Below are 9,671 nucleotides of genomic sequence, written 5' to 3' on the forward strand. Positions count from 1 at the left end.
ATGAAAGTTAAAAGACAAGACTGAAGTTTAACTTTGTTGAGATGAACTTCATATCAAGCTGCATGACAGCTGTACAATAAAAAATAAATAAATTTAAAAAAAAACACGGCACAAGCCCAGCAGGACTGAAACTTATTGAGCAAAGAAAAACTAAATATGTTTTTTGAAAAGTTTAATTGGCAATAATTTCTACATAGACTTAACAAAATCTTCAGTTTGAAAAACTCTTCCTGCCAAGTCAGATATCAGTGTATTTGAGATTACTACTTCAATTGACGACATATACAAACAGTTTGTCATAGTTTTTGCACTATGGTCTATTTCTGAAATTATGTCTTTTATAAGGCACACCGTACAATAAGGCGCATGAGGCAAGACCAGAGTCAGAAATAAGTCCATCAGCCTGACTTTATCAACTGCATTCAGAGTAACTCTGGATCGTATTTGTGACACGCTACGCATTAGCCATGTTAGAAGCGTTATCTGCCCTCGCATATTTCCAACAATTCCCAACTTTGTTGGCAACACCTGAAAAAAACGGTCTGAAACCGCTACATTAGCTTTTACACAATAACAGCCAACCAGACCAAATCACTTCCACATCAGTGAACACAACCTGAATCAATCCAGAAACTATATAAGGTGCTCCAGGTTATTGGGCACACTGCAGTTTTTTGAAAAAAATAAAGCTTTCATGTGCATTTTACAATACGATAACAAAAGGTCTGAGTCCCCCAACATCCTTTACAAAAAATTGTCAGAAGAACAAGAACCAGATGTTCAGTATTATCTTTTACTGTGGTTGACATTTTACTGAGGTTTCTGTTCCTTATTCTTCTTTGGTCTTCTCCTCTTTGGTGGTGCTGTGTCTCAAATCCAAACACCCTCATATTATTTTTTATTTTGGGTCTAAAGGACATCTCTATTTTGTTAAGCTATTTCAAACTTAAAGGCCAGTCCTGAATTCCTTTCCTACCTGTTTTTTAAGAGTAGCACATAGTGACTTTTGACTGTGTATCCCTCTGCCGCGAGGGTGATCCACGTCACAGAGGAAAAACTTATGTCTTCGTATGGGCGGCCGTGGTGCAGCGGTAGGGCGGTCGACCCATGATCGTAAGATTGCAGGTTCGATTCCCGCCTTGCACGCCCATGTGTCAAAGTGTCCTTGGGCAAGACACTGAACCCCACCTTGCCTCTGGTGGGAGGTTGGCGCCAGTGTTTGGCAGCAGAGCCGCCATCAGTGTGTGAATGTGTGTGTGAATGTGTGTGTCCATGGGTGAATGGAACTGTGACTGTAAAGCGCTTTGGGCCTTTGTAAGAAGGTAGAAAGCGCTATATAAGTATACGCCATTTACCATATGGGTGGCACTAAAGCAAAGAAGTATACATTTAAGTGTTTAGTTTTTTTTAGCATGACTTTTTAAAATGATCAAATCAATGTTATTATGTTTTTTCCTAGCACTTTCTGCTATGCACTAACATAGTTCACCAGCGACTATTCATGATGTCATTGAGGCGTAGTTCCATCCGAATTTAAGGACTATTTTTTCATACCTCTCCATTTGGAGGGCTAAATGTAGGCGTAGGGGAAAGCCGGAGGGGACGGGGGAAGAATTCGGATTGGGCCAAATATTTATTGCAGAGAGCTAAAGTGTCCAGGGAATGGATTCTAGATCTTTGTCTCTTTGAATTGTCAGGTTTAATTGCAGGGTAGAAAATAAAATGAAGTTACCTTTCATGTTTTGCACTTGCTAATTATCCAATGTTGACCTTTTTTTTTGTTTACAAAATGGGCAGAAAACAAGTCAAATACCTTCAGATGGCATATTTGCCATTGTTGATTTAGACAAATAAACAGACAATACATCATTATAACCCGAAAAGACTTACCAAAAACTTTTTTTGTTTGAATCTATTGTTAGTTTTTGGTGTCCCGTTTTATGGAACAGATTTTAAAAAACAGATAGAGGAAATAAAAGCAATAGGAAACACTTAAAATGTCTTGATTTCTCACAGAAATATCAAAATAAGCTTAGTAAGCTTCACTGAATCTCCAGATCATCAATTCTTTTTGCTGCCTGCACTCACAGCCTCCAAAACCACCATCCTCTATTCTCTCTATTTTTCTGCATCTGTCTGGGATCAATATTGTAATAACTGGAGAGAAGGAAGTCTCATCATAATCAATGAAGGCAACGTATGGCTATGCAGTGGTATACAGGGATAAATCATTCTGCCCAACAGCATAGCTGAATGTTTCTGGCACATCATTCATTACACTATTGAATAATCCATTGGCTTGTCACCGCGGCAAATGAGTGAGGTGTGGTGGAGGCACATCTGCAGGTGCTCACAGCAGGAGGACAGCACGAAAAGGCTTGCATACTTCTTTGAAAATCTCAAGGATTCACCTGATTCTGAAAAGCACATCGAAGTGTCATCATGTCAAAACTGTCACTGTGAAGGCTCAAAACCTCACATTTAACTTTCAAGTCAAGTTTGAAGTTAAATACGTCGTTCTCCTCTCCAAAAACTGGTGCAGTGTAAGTAAATTCACACCAGTTAATGATAATTCTTTTTGAGTTTATTGAGTTAGAGATCTTTAAAATAAATGCGGAATTGTCGATTGGTCCAATAAAATTCTATCAAAATCGCCTTAGTATAAAAAAAAAGTTGCACAAAGCACTTAATAAACTTAAAATTACATTTCTGAGTATTTCTCTATTCAAATTACTGTGAATCCGGAGCCGACAAAAAAATGCAGTTGGAAAAAACTTGTAGATGTGATATAGAAGCTCCAATAGCAAGCCACAAGCTCCCTCTTCCGCTCTATTCTTATGCACCCACATGTAGTCGACTAGATCCATGTACATCTTTGTTTTCCTCGTCTGAGCTCGCCAGTTTCATTGCACCGCTAATGTTATATATGGGGTGTGAGGGGCTGTAAGCTAGCAGATAAGAGGGTTAAAAAAGGGATGATGGGAAATGAGGACAGGCATACTCTGTGCCAACAGTTCCACCCACAACTCGGAGGTAATTTTTTAATGAGCTTCTGCTGCTGTGCAGAATCTATGTCCTAGAAAATTACAGTTTTTTTTTTCATTTGGGCTAAAAACAGAATAACTATGATTAACAGACCTCTGGGAAAGCTTTTACAATAGATCAAAAGATGATCGGAGTGGTATGTTTAAGTATGATATGTTTTGTTTTCCAGTAAAAGTAGCAATCAGCAGGGTTCCCAATGCGGGGGCAACAGCTTCACATGAAGCGTTAAATCATCCGTTTACACAATCTCTCTCAAACTGCATGCACGGTGATGCAATGACAGTGTCACTGGGGATGTTTGAGTTTGATCTTTTACTCAAACTGCTTGAGTCAAAATGATCCAAAAAGTTACATCTTAAACATACAAGATGAGGTGGGAAAAGAAACATTGACAGAACAGATGCAAAGTCAAAAAGTCTTCTGACAAACAGTTAGAAGCACATCTGAAGAGAAGGTCTTGCGGGGCCTGTGGGGCCTGTTAGTTGACTTTAAACTCAGGGCTAATAAGGATGTGCTGCTGGGAATTTGTGTGCATGATGGCTAAGCAAAAAGGGAAACTTTGATTAGCTTCAGGGCCGATGCACAGGGAATGTCTGCATGGTGACCATCTAGAAACATGAACCGAATGAAGAGAAAAAACATAAAATCCGACAGAAGTTCAAAACGGTTTAAGGACATAAGTATGCTCGAGCACTTTTACCTTGTCTTTTTTTTTTTAAAGGAAAAAATAAAAATTCATTCAATCATCTTCTAAACCTCTTTTGTCCCTTTTGGGGTTACGGGGCTGCCGGAGCCTAACCCGGCCACTCATGGGCGAAGGCAGTGGACATCCTGGACAGGTCGCCAGCCTTTTGCAGACAAAAAAAATATATATTTAGTGTCAAAAAGGATCAACAAACTCAGTGCAGCCACTATGAAACTCTCCAGGAGTCTGTGAGCCAGTTCAGCCAATCGCTTCCAGTGAAATCGATTGAGCATGTCAAGGAGGCAATAAAACAACAAGTGTTGTTTTCGTTGTGACACAAGGTCACTTTGTGATTCCCCCTGTAAAAGAAAAGCTATACAAACCTCACAGAAAAGAAGGAGCATCAAATAACAGAATCTAAGACAAGACAGACACAAAAAAAGGACTTCTGCATGTAACACGCTTCATTTATACAGAAAAAAACAAATTTCCTTGAGGATTTTGCAGTTTCAAAGCACTGAAAATAAAAAAAATATATACCAAAGGAATGAACAATCCGACTGTATGGAATCTGAAACATTGTGTTTCAGTTGGAACATGGTCTAAACACATTGAAGAAGGGCAAATTTGAGGAGCCCGGTCACCAGATGAACCTCTTCACAACTCTGACCTTGAGGGACATTGGACAGAGCTTCAGTTACTGCAGAAAGTAGGGGGATGGCCTTTGTCAAGTCACACTCGCAGGCTGCAATCTCACACAGCACAAAGACCAACAGCAGGACATGCTGACACACACTGTGCAGCTGTTAGTACACATGTGTGCCAAGAAGAAACTTGGTGGATGATGTTTTAGGCCTTGAAAATTCATCGTTTTAATTGACCAACAGCTGCTGTCAGTGGAACCAAAAACTATGAACTTGTACATTATATAGTACTTGTAAAGAAAGGATAAAAAATGCTAAGTAAAATGGAGGCATATTTTAAAAGCCACTGTGTTCCCTTGACTCCACCTCCAAGCTCCCAAACTGCAAATGTCATTACTTCTATAAGCACACCATGCAATATTTAGCTTATGTTAAACTTTTTCTCCCATTAATGCAAAAATGTCTTTTTACATGCATTGCTTTTCTGGTACAAGTGAATCAAATATTGTTTTTTATTAATATAGTTTCTATTATCAAGAGTCTCCCTGCTTCTCTGACGTGTCTTAACCACTCCAGCCGATAAAAATTAAATGAATCAGAGGAGGAAGCAGATGACAAATGTGATTAAACCTAACCAAACTCCTATAAGGATGAAGGAAAAACACAAGAGCTGCCAGGCTGTAGCTTTATAAGCAAAATGAGAGGAAATATTACCGTGTGCCAAAGAAAGACGATGCATTGCAACCTAGAAAGTAAAAGTAAAGTTAAAGGAATAAAGAGGAGATACAGTGAACGATATAAATTCAGAGGGAAAATGTGTTTAAATAATGTACACATTCACTGAAAATAGAAAACCCGGAGCAGTGGAGGGAAAGAGGTGGTGGCAAAGATGCGGGTGGGTGGCCTTCAATTCACAAGCCCAAAGCAATGAAACATTATGCCAAGATAATGAAGATGGTTCTGCTCGGTCACACTCCACATTAGCCCAGAGTCAGAGCGACCCCAAAGTGTCAACAAGTTAATAGAACGGGTATCAGTGGCTCTTTCACACTGCTGCTCTCCACACAAATACCAATTATTTACTGGGGTTTCGTGGATAAATGAACATAAATACATTTAGGTGGAAGCACCACGATCAGTCTGAGATAGAGCTGGGTGTGGGTCTGAAAAAACATATAAACTGCTTTTTTTTTTTCTGAATATAATTTTATTTTGAGGCAACTATGAGATCATGGTCATGGATTTGTGTTCTGTAACATATCTTTAGTTTTCTTAATTTCTTAGCTTTTTGAGGACATTTTTTCTGTTTAAAATGACAGTCAAATCTTAACATCTCCAAAAGCTGAATTATTTTAGTGTTTTAAAACTTTGACTACCACAAGTATTTCAAAAGACACAATGTATAAAGTTGTCTGTTGTGAAACTACAACTGGTAATTTATAAAACAGATGTCTCTGTAAACAAAGTTAAAAAGATGTCAAATATTAAACCTGTCAGGGCATAGTTAATTACAAATCCATCACTTGGCTGCAGAAGAACGTCACTTCAAAAGCAACAATTGAGGATCCACATCGAACCAATGCTGAGTAAGGATTTTTTCCTGACTACCGGCAATAGAAGACCCTTCTAAACCTGAACATCTCCCAACCACTGCATACTACTGAATTAACTCTTTTGGGTATCTACAGGGGACATTTGAGGCTTATCAGTGATATGAAAGGTAAAGGGATAGGGCTCTGCACTGTCAGAAAAAATGTGCAAAATTTGTACCTTTAGAGGTACAATGGCTTGTCACTGGGGCAGTACCCTCAAGGGTACAAATGTTGTACCCTTTCATATTGGTACGTATCTGTACCCTTCCAGTATGTACCTTTCAAAGGCAAATATGTACCTCTGTGGACTAAATTGTACCTTATAGTGCTATGGTACCATAATGTACCTTTAAAAAAGGTACAAATTTGTTCTTTTAAGGGTACTGCCCCAGTGACAAGCCTTTTGTACCCTTTGATGGCAAATTTGTACCAGATACAGCACATTAAAAGACCAGTATACTGTTTATCACATTTATTAAACATTCAAAACAATTACAATGCTGACAATACAACTTTTCACAGTATGTACAGTGTCACAACAGGATGCATATATTTACAATTATTAGCAATTTTACAATAATGAAAAATCTATATTTTTCCTTCAGTTCACATTGCATTCATTGTAACTATAACCTTAACATTTGATCAATTGTAAACAGGACATAGCACTTCAGTTACCATTTTTAAACCATGAAATAAAACTTGTGACATTAACAAAAGAAGCACTAGACCTCATTTTAAGTACATCTTTCTACTGCATTCTACATTTTCTAAAAATAGATAATAAAAAAGTAAACTTATAACCAAGTTTAAATGAATAATTTAAATAAAATGCATAAATGTGATAAGATAATATTGATACGAATTCTAAAAAGAAGAACTATAAAACACACTAAAGATTACCAAGGATTACGTTTATGTCAATACCTAGTAGATCCTCTGCAAGCATCTCTTCTCTTGCTTCTTTGGAGACTTTGGCTAATGGAGCTTTTCTTTGAACAAGCTCAAGCACCTTTGGCACAATTCTGGTAAACGCCGTCCTTGAAGCGCTGGCTTAAACTGACAGGTGATGGATGCATTCAGTCAACTTCATCAAACATCTGAAAATTGAAAAAAATTAGAAAATTAATCATTCACTAACTAAAACAAAAGACATAAAACATTCTATTCTTTGTTGCCTCTTTCATTGCCATTTCCCTTTAGTGATCTCATTGTATAAATATTACTTAGCTTGAATGACTATATATTTATATATGAGTTTAGAAAATTACAATGTTTTTACAATTGAGTTAAAGCTGTTAATGGTCATTTTAGCAGATGTCTCAGCTTATATTAACATTCAAAATGTATTTTAAGCTGAGAACTGATTTAAAATGTCACTGACCCCTGAGGTTGTCTTCAAGAAAGGGTACTTCTTTAGTATATCCTCTCGCACCTTGCTGTACTGGATATGCAGGACATTCACATGACCTTCAACGGATGATGCATCCTCACCAATGACAGCAACCACCTATTGGATCAAATTTAAAAGTCCATATTAATAATAAAAAATACAACTGCAAGCACTGATTACTGGGGTTAAAGCACTTTGAGATGATGTTTAAAGACAGTTTGAGCAGAGTGGTTTGGAGTTGATCAGAAATTAACTTCCGAGTTGTAGGCGGGGCTATTGACACAGTAGTAACCCTCTGTTGATGTCCGATCATCCCTTTGTTCACGCCCTCTCCCACTGGCTTACAGTCCTTCCAACCTAAAACTAACATTAGTGGGGAAACCAAAATGGTGAGCAATATTGAAGCTTTCTGGCCATAGTTTAGATCAAGCTCAGACAAGTATGATGAAGATGTTAATGGATCTGTTTGTCTGCAAGTGGACGCATCAGAATACAGCACAGCAGAGGGACTCGGACCCACTTCATTTCATGTGGTGCGTCACAATAGAGACCTTCCTCAAACTGCATTTATTTTGTCTGTTCCTGATTCATCCCAATTTGAGTAAATACTCAGATGTGCAGTTTTAAACGTGTTCTTTTAAACTTATACTGCGACATGTTAAAAATGGGGGACCCACTCCAATGAAAGTTATTTTTTAAAATGTAGCATTTTTATGATGACATATTGTTATAGGTTTAAGAATAAAACTGTGTTTCTGAATATTTATTTTCTCAAATTGGGATGAATCAGGAGCAGATGAAAAGATGTAATTTGAGAAAGCTTTTAGTTGTTACGTACAAGCTACATTTGGCAGGCCACAAGCTCCCTGCTCCGCTTGTCTTCATTCTTGTCGTCTGAATTGGCATCTGGCTCACATCTATAAGGCTGGATAGCTCCAATATTGCACGCCAATTCTGTTGCTTGGGGGTTGTGAGGAACTGTAAGGTAACGGGAGCGTAAACAATGGCATGATGGGAAATTAAGGCCGGTTAACTCTGCAAAACAGTCCTGTCAAGAACTTGAAGGTGTATTCCAATTGAACTGCAGAAACCATGTCCCAGTAAACATTTTTCCCCCTCAAAAACTGCATAATCAATGCCTGTCTTTGTATAATAATAATAATAATAATAATAATAATAATAATAATAATGGATTGGATTTATCTGCGCTTTTCAAGACACTCAAAGCGCTTACATTGTGTCCATTATTCATTCACTCCTCATTCATACTTGGTGATGGTAAGCTATGGTTGTAGCCACAGCTGCCCTGGGGCAGACTGACAGAGGCGTGGCTGCCATTTCGCGCCTACGGCCCCTCTGACCATCACCAGGATCATTCATACACATTCACACACCAGTGGAGCCACACTGGAGGCAAGGAGGGTGAAGTGTCTTGCCCAAGGACACAACCACCTGAGCCACTGTCGCCCGTATAGTCAATATCTTGTTAATTATGCAGAGCTTTGTTGAAGGAAATACAGAAGAATTATATGTTTGTATGATGAGGACAGTATTCCAGAATGTATTCAATGTGTTGTGACTTACTCGGTGCAATCTGCTGTTTCCCTAGAAAACTTTAAACTAGTTTGGATGATCTGCCTTACTGCACTGTTAGACAACTAAACTGAATTGGAAAGACAGCCTGACTTTGAACGCTTGAAATGACTTTGTGAAAAAATCATTTACTTACTTTGGCAAGAGAGGTGTCTTCAACTCTTCGTCTTGTTGTAGGACTGTGTTGTAATATTATTTTGTCATCTGAGTCCACTTCAGTATCTCCACTTGAACTGGTATTGCAGCTCTTTGCAGGACAACTCAGCTGATCTGTCAAAGTATTAAAGCTTTGAGTTACTGTAATATTTAATTTAGTATGATAGCAAAAACAAAAAAAGTAAAAACAAAGATTTTTAAATACTGACCGACTTAACAGTTTAGCAGATTTATTATCTTGTCTAAGACAGCAATAGGATAAAAAACTCATACTTATTTGCCCGTGTTTTGTTCCCCACACTATCCTGTCAAATAAATCACTAACCCTCAGACTCCTATTGATGCAAATATACAATCAAAACTCTTCAGCTCAAAAATGTTCTTAATTTAGCATGTACTTTAAAGCAAAAACACAGATTATTTCCCTTGGAAATAAATTCAGGCATCAAAGGGGAATTTACCCAAAACCATTCAAAACAAAATAGATAAATTACAATTTAAAAGAAGAACTTCACCTTCTGGATTTGTATCTTCGGCCAGACAAATTTCCAACACACCAAGGT

The 9,671-nt window shown here is 37.9% G+C and overlaps 1 long non-coding RNA gene across 2 annotated transcripts; it reads right to left on the reverse strand.

Annotated features, from left to right (window-relative positions):
* Positions 1-6,423: 6,423 nt before the first annotated feature.
* Positions 6,424-9,671, reverse strand: LOC111948699. 2 transcript variants are annotated; one of them, XR_002874657.1, is made up of 5 exons: positions 9,624-9,663; positions 9,382-9,413; positions 9,089-9,222; positions 7,351-7,476; positions 6,424-7,066 (listed from the first exon to the last, which is right to left on the reverse strand). It is a non-coding gene; the product is annotated as an uncharacterized LOC111948699 (long non-coding RNA). The 2 variants fall into 2 exon arrangements; XR_002874656.1 differs by lacking the exon at positions 9,382-9,413 and having other exon boundaries at positions 6,790-7,066; positions 9,624-9,671.

Source organism: Oryzias latipes, chromosome 14, assembly GCF_002234675.1.
Source record: "Oryzias latipes chromosome 14, ASM223467v1".
Taxonomy (NCBI): domain Eukaryota; kingdom Metazoa; phylum Chordata; class Actinopteri; order Beloniformes; family Adrianichthyidae; genus Oryzias; species Oryzias latipes.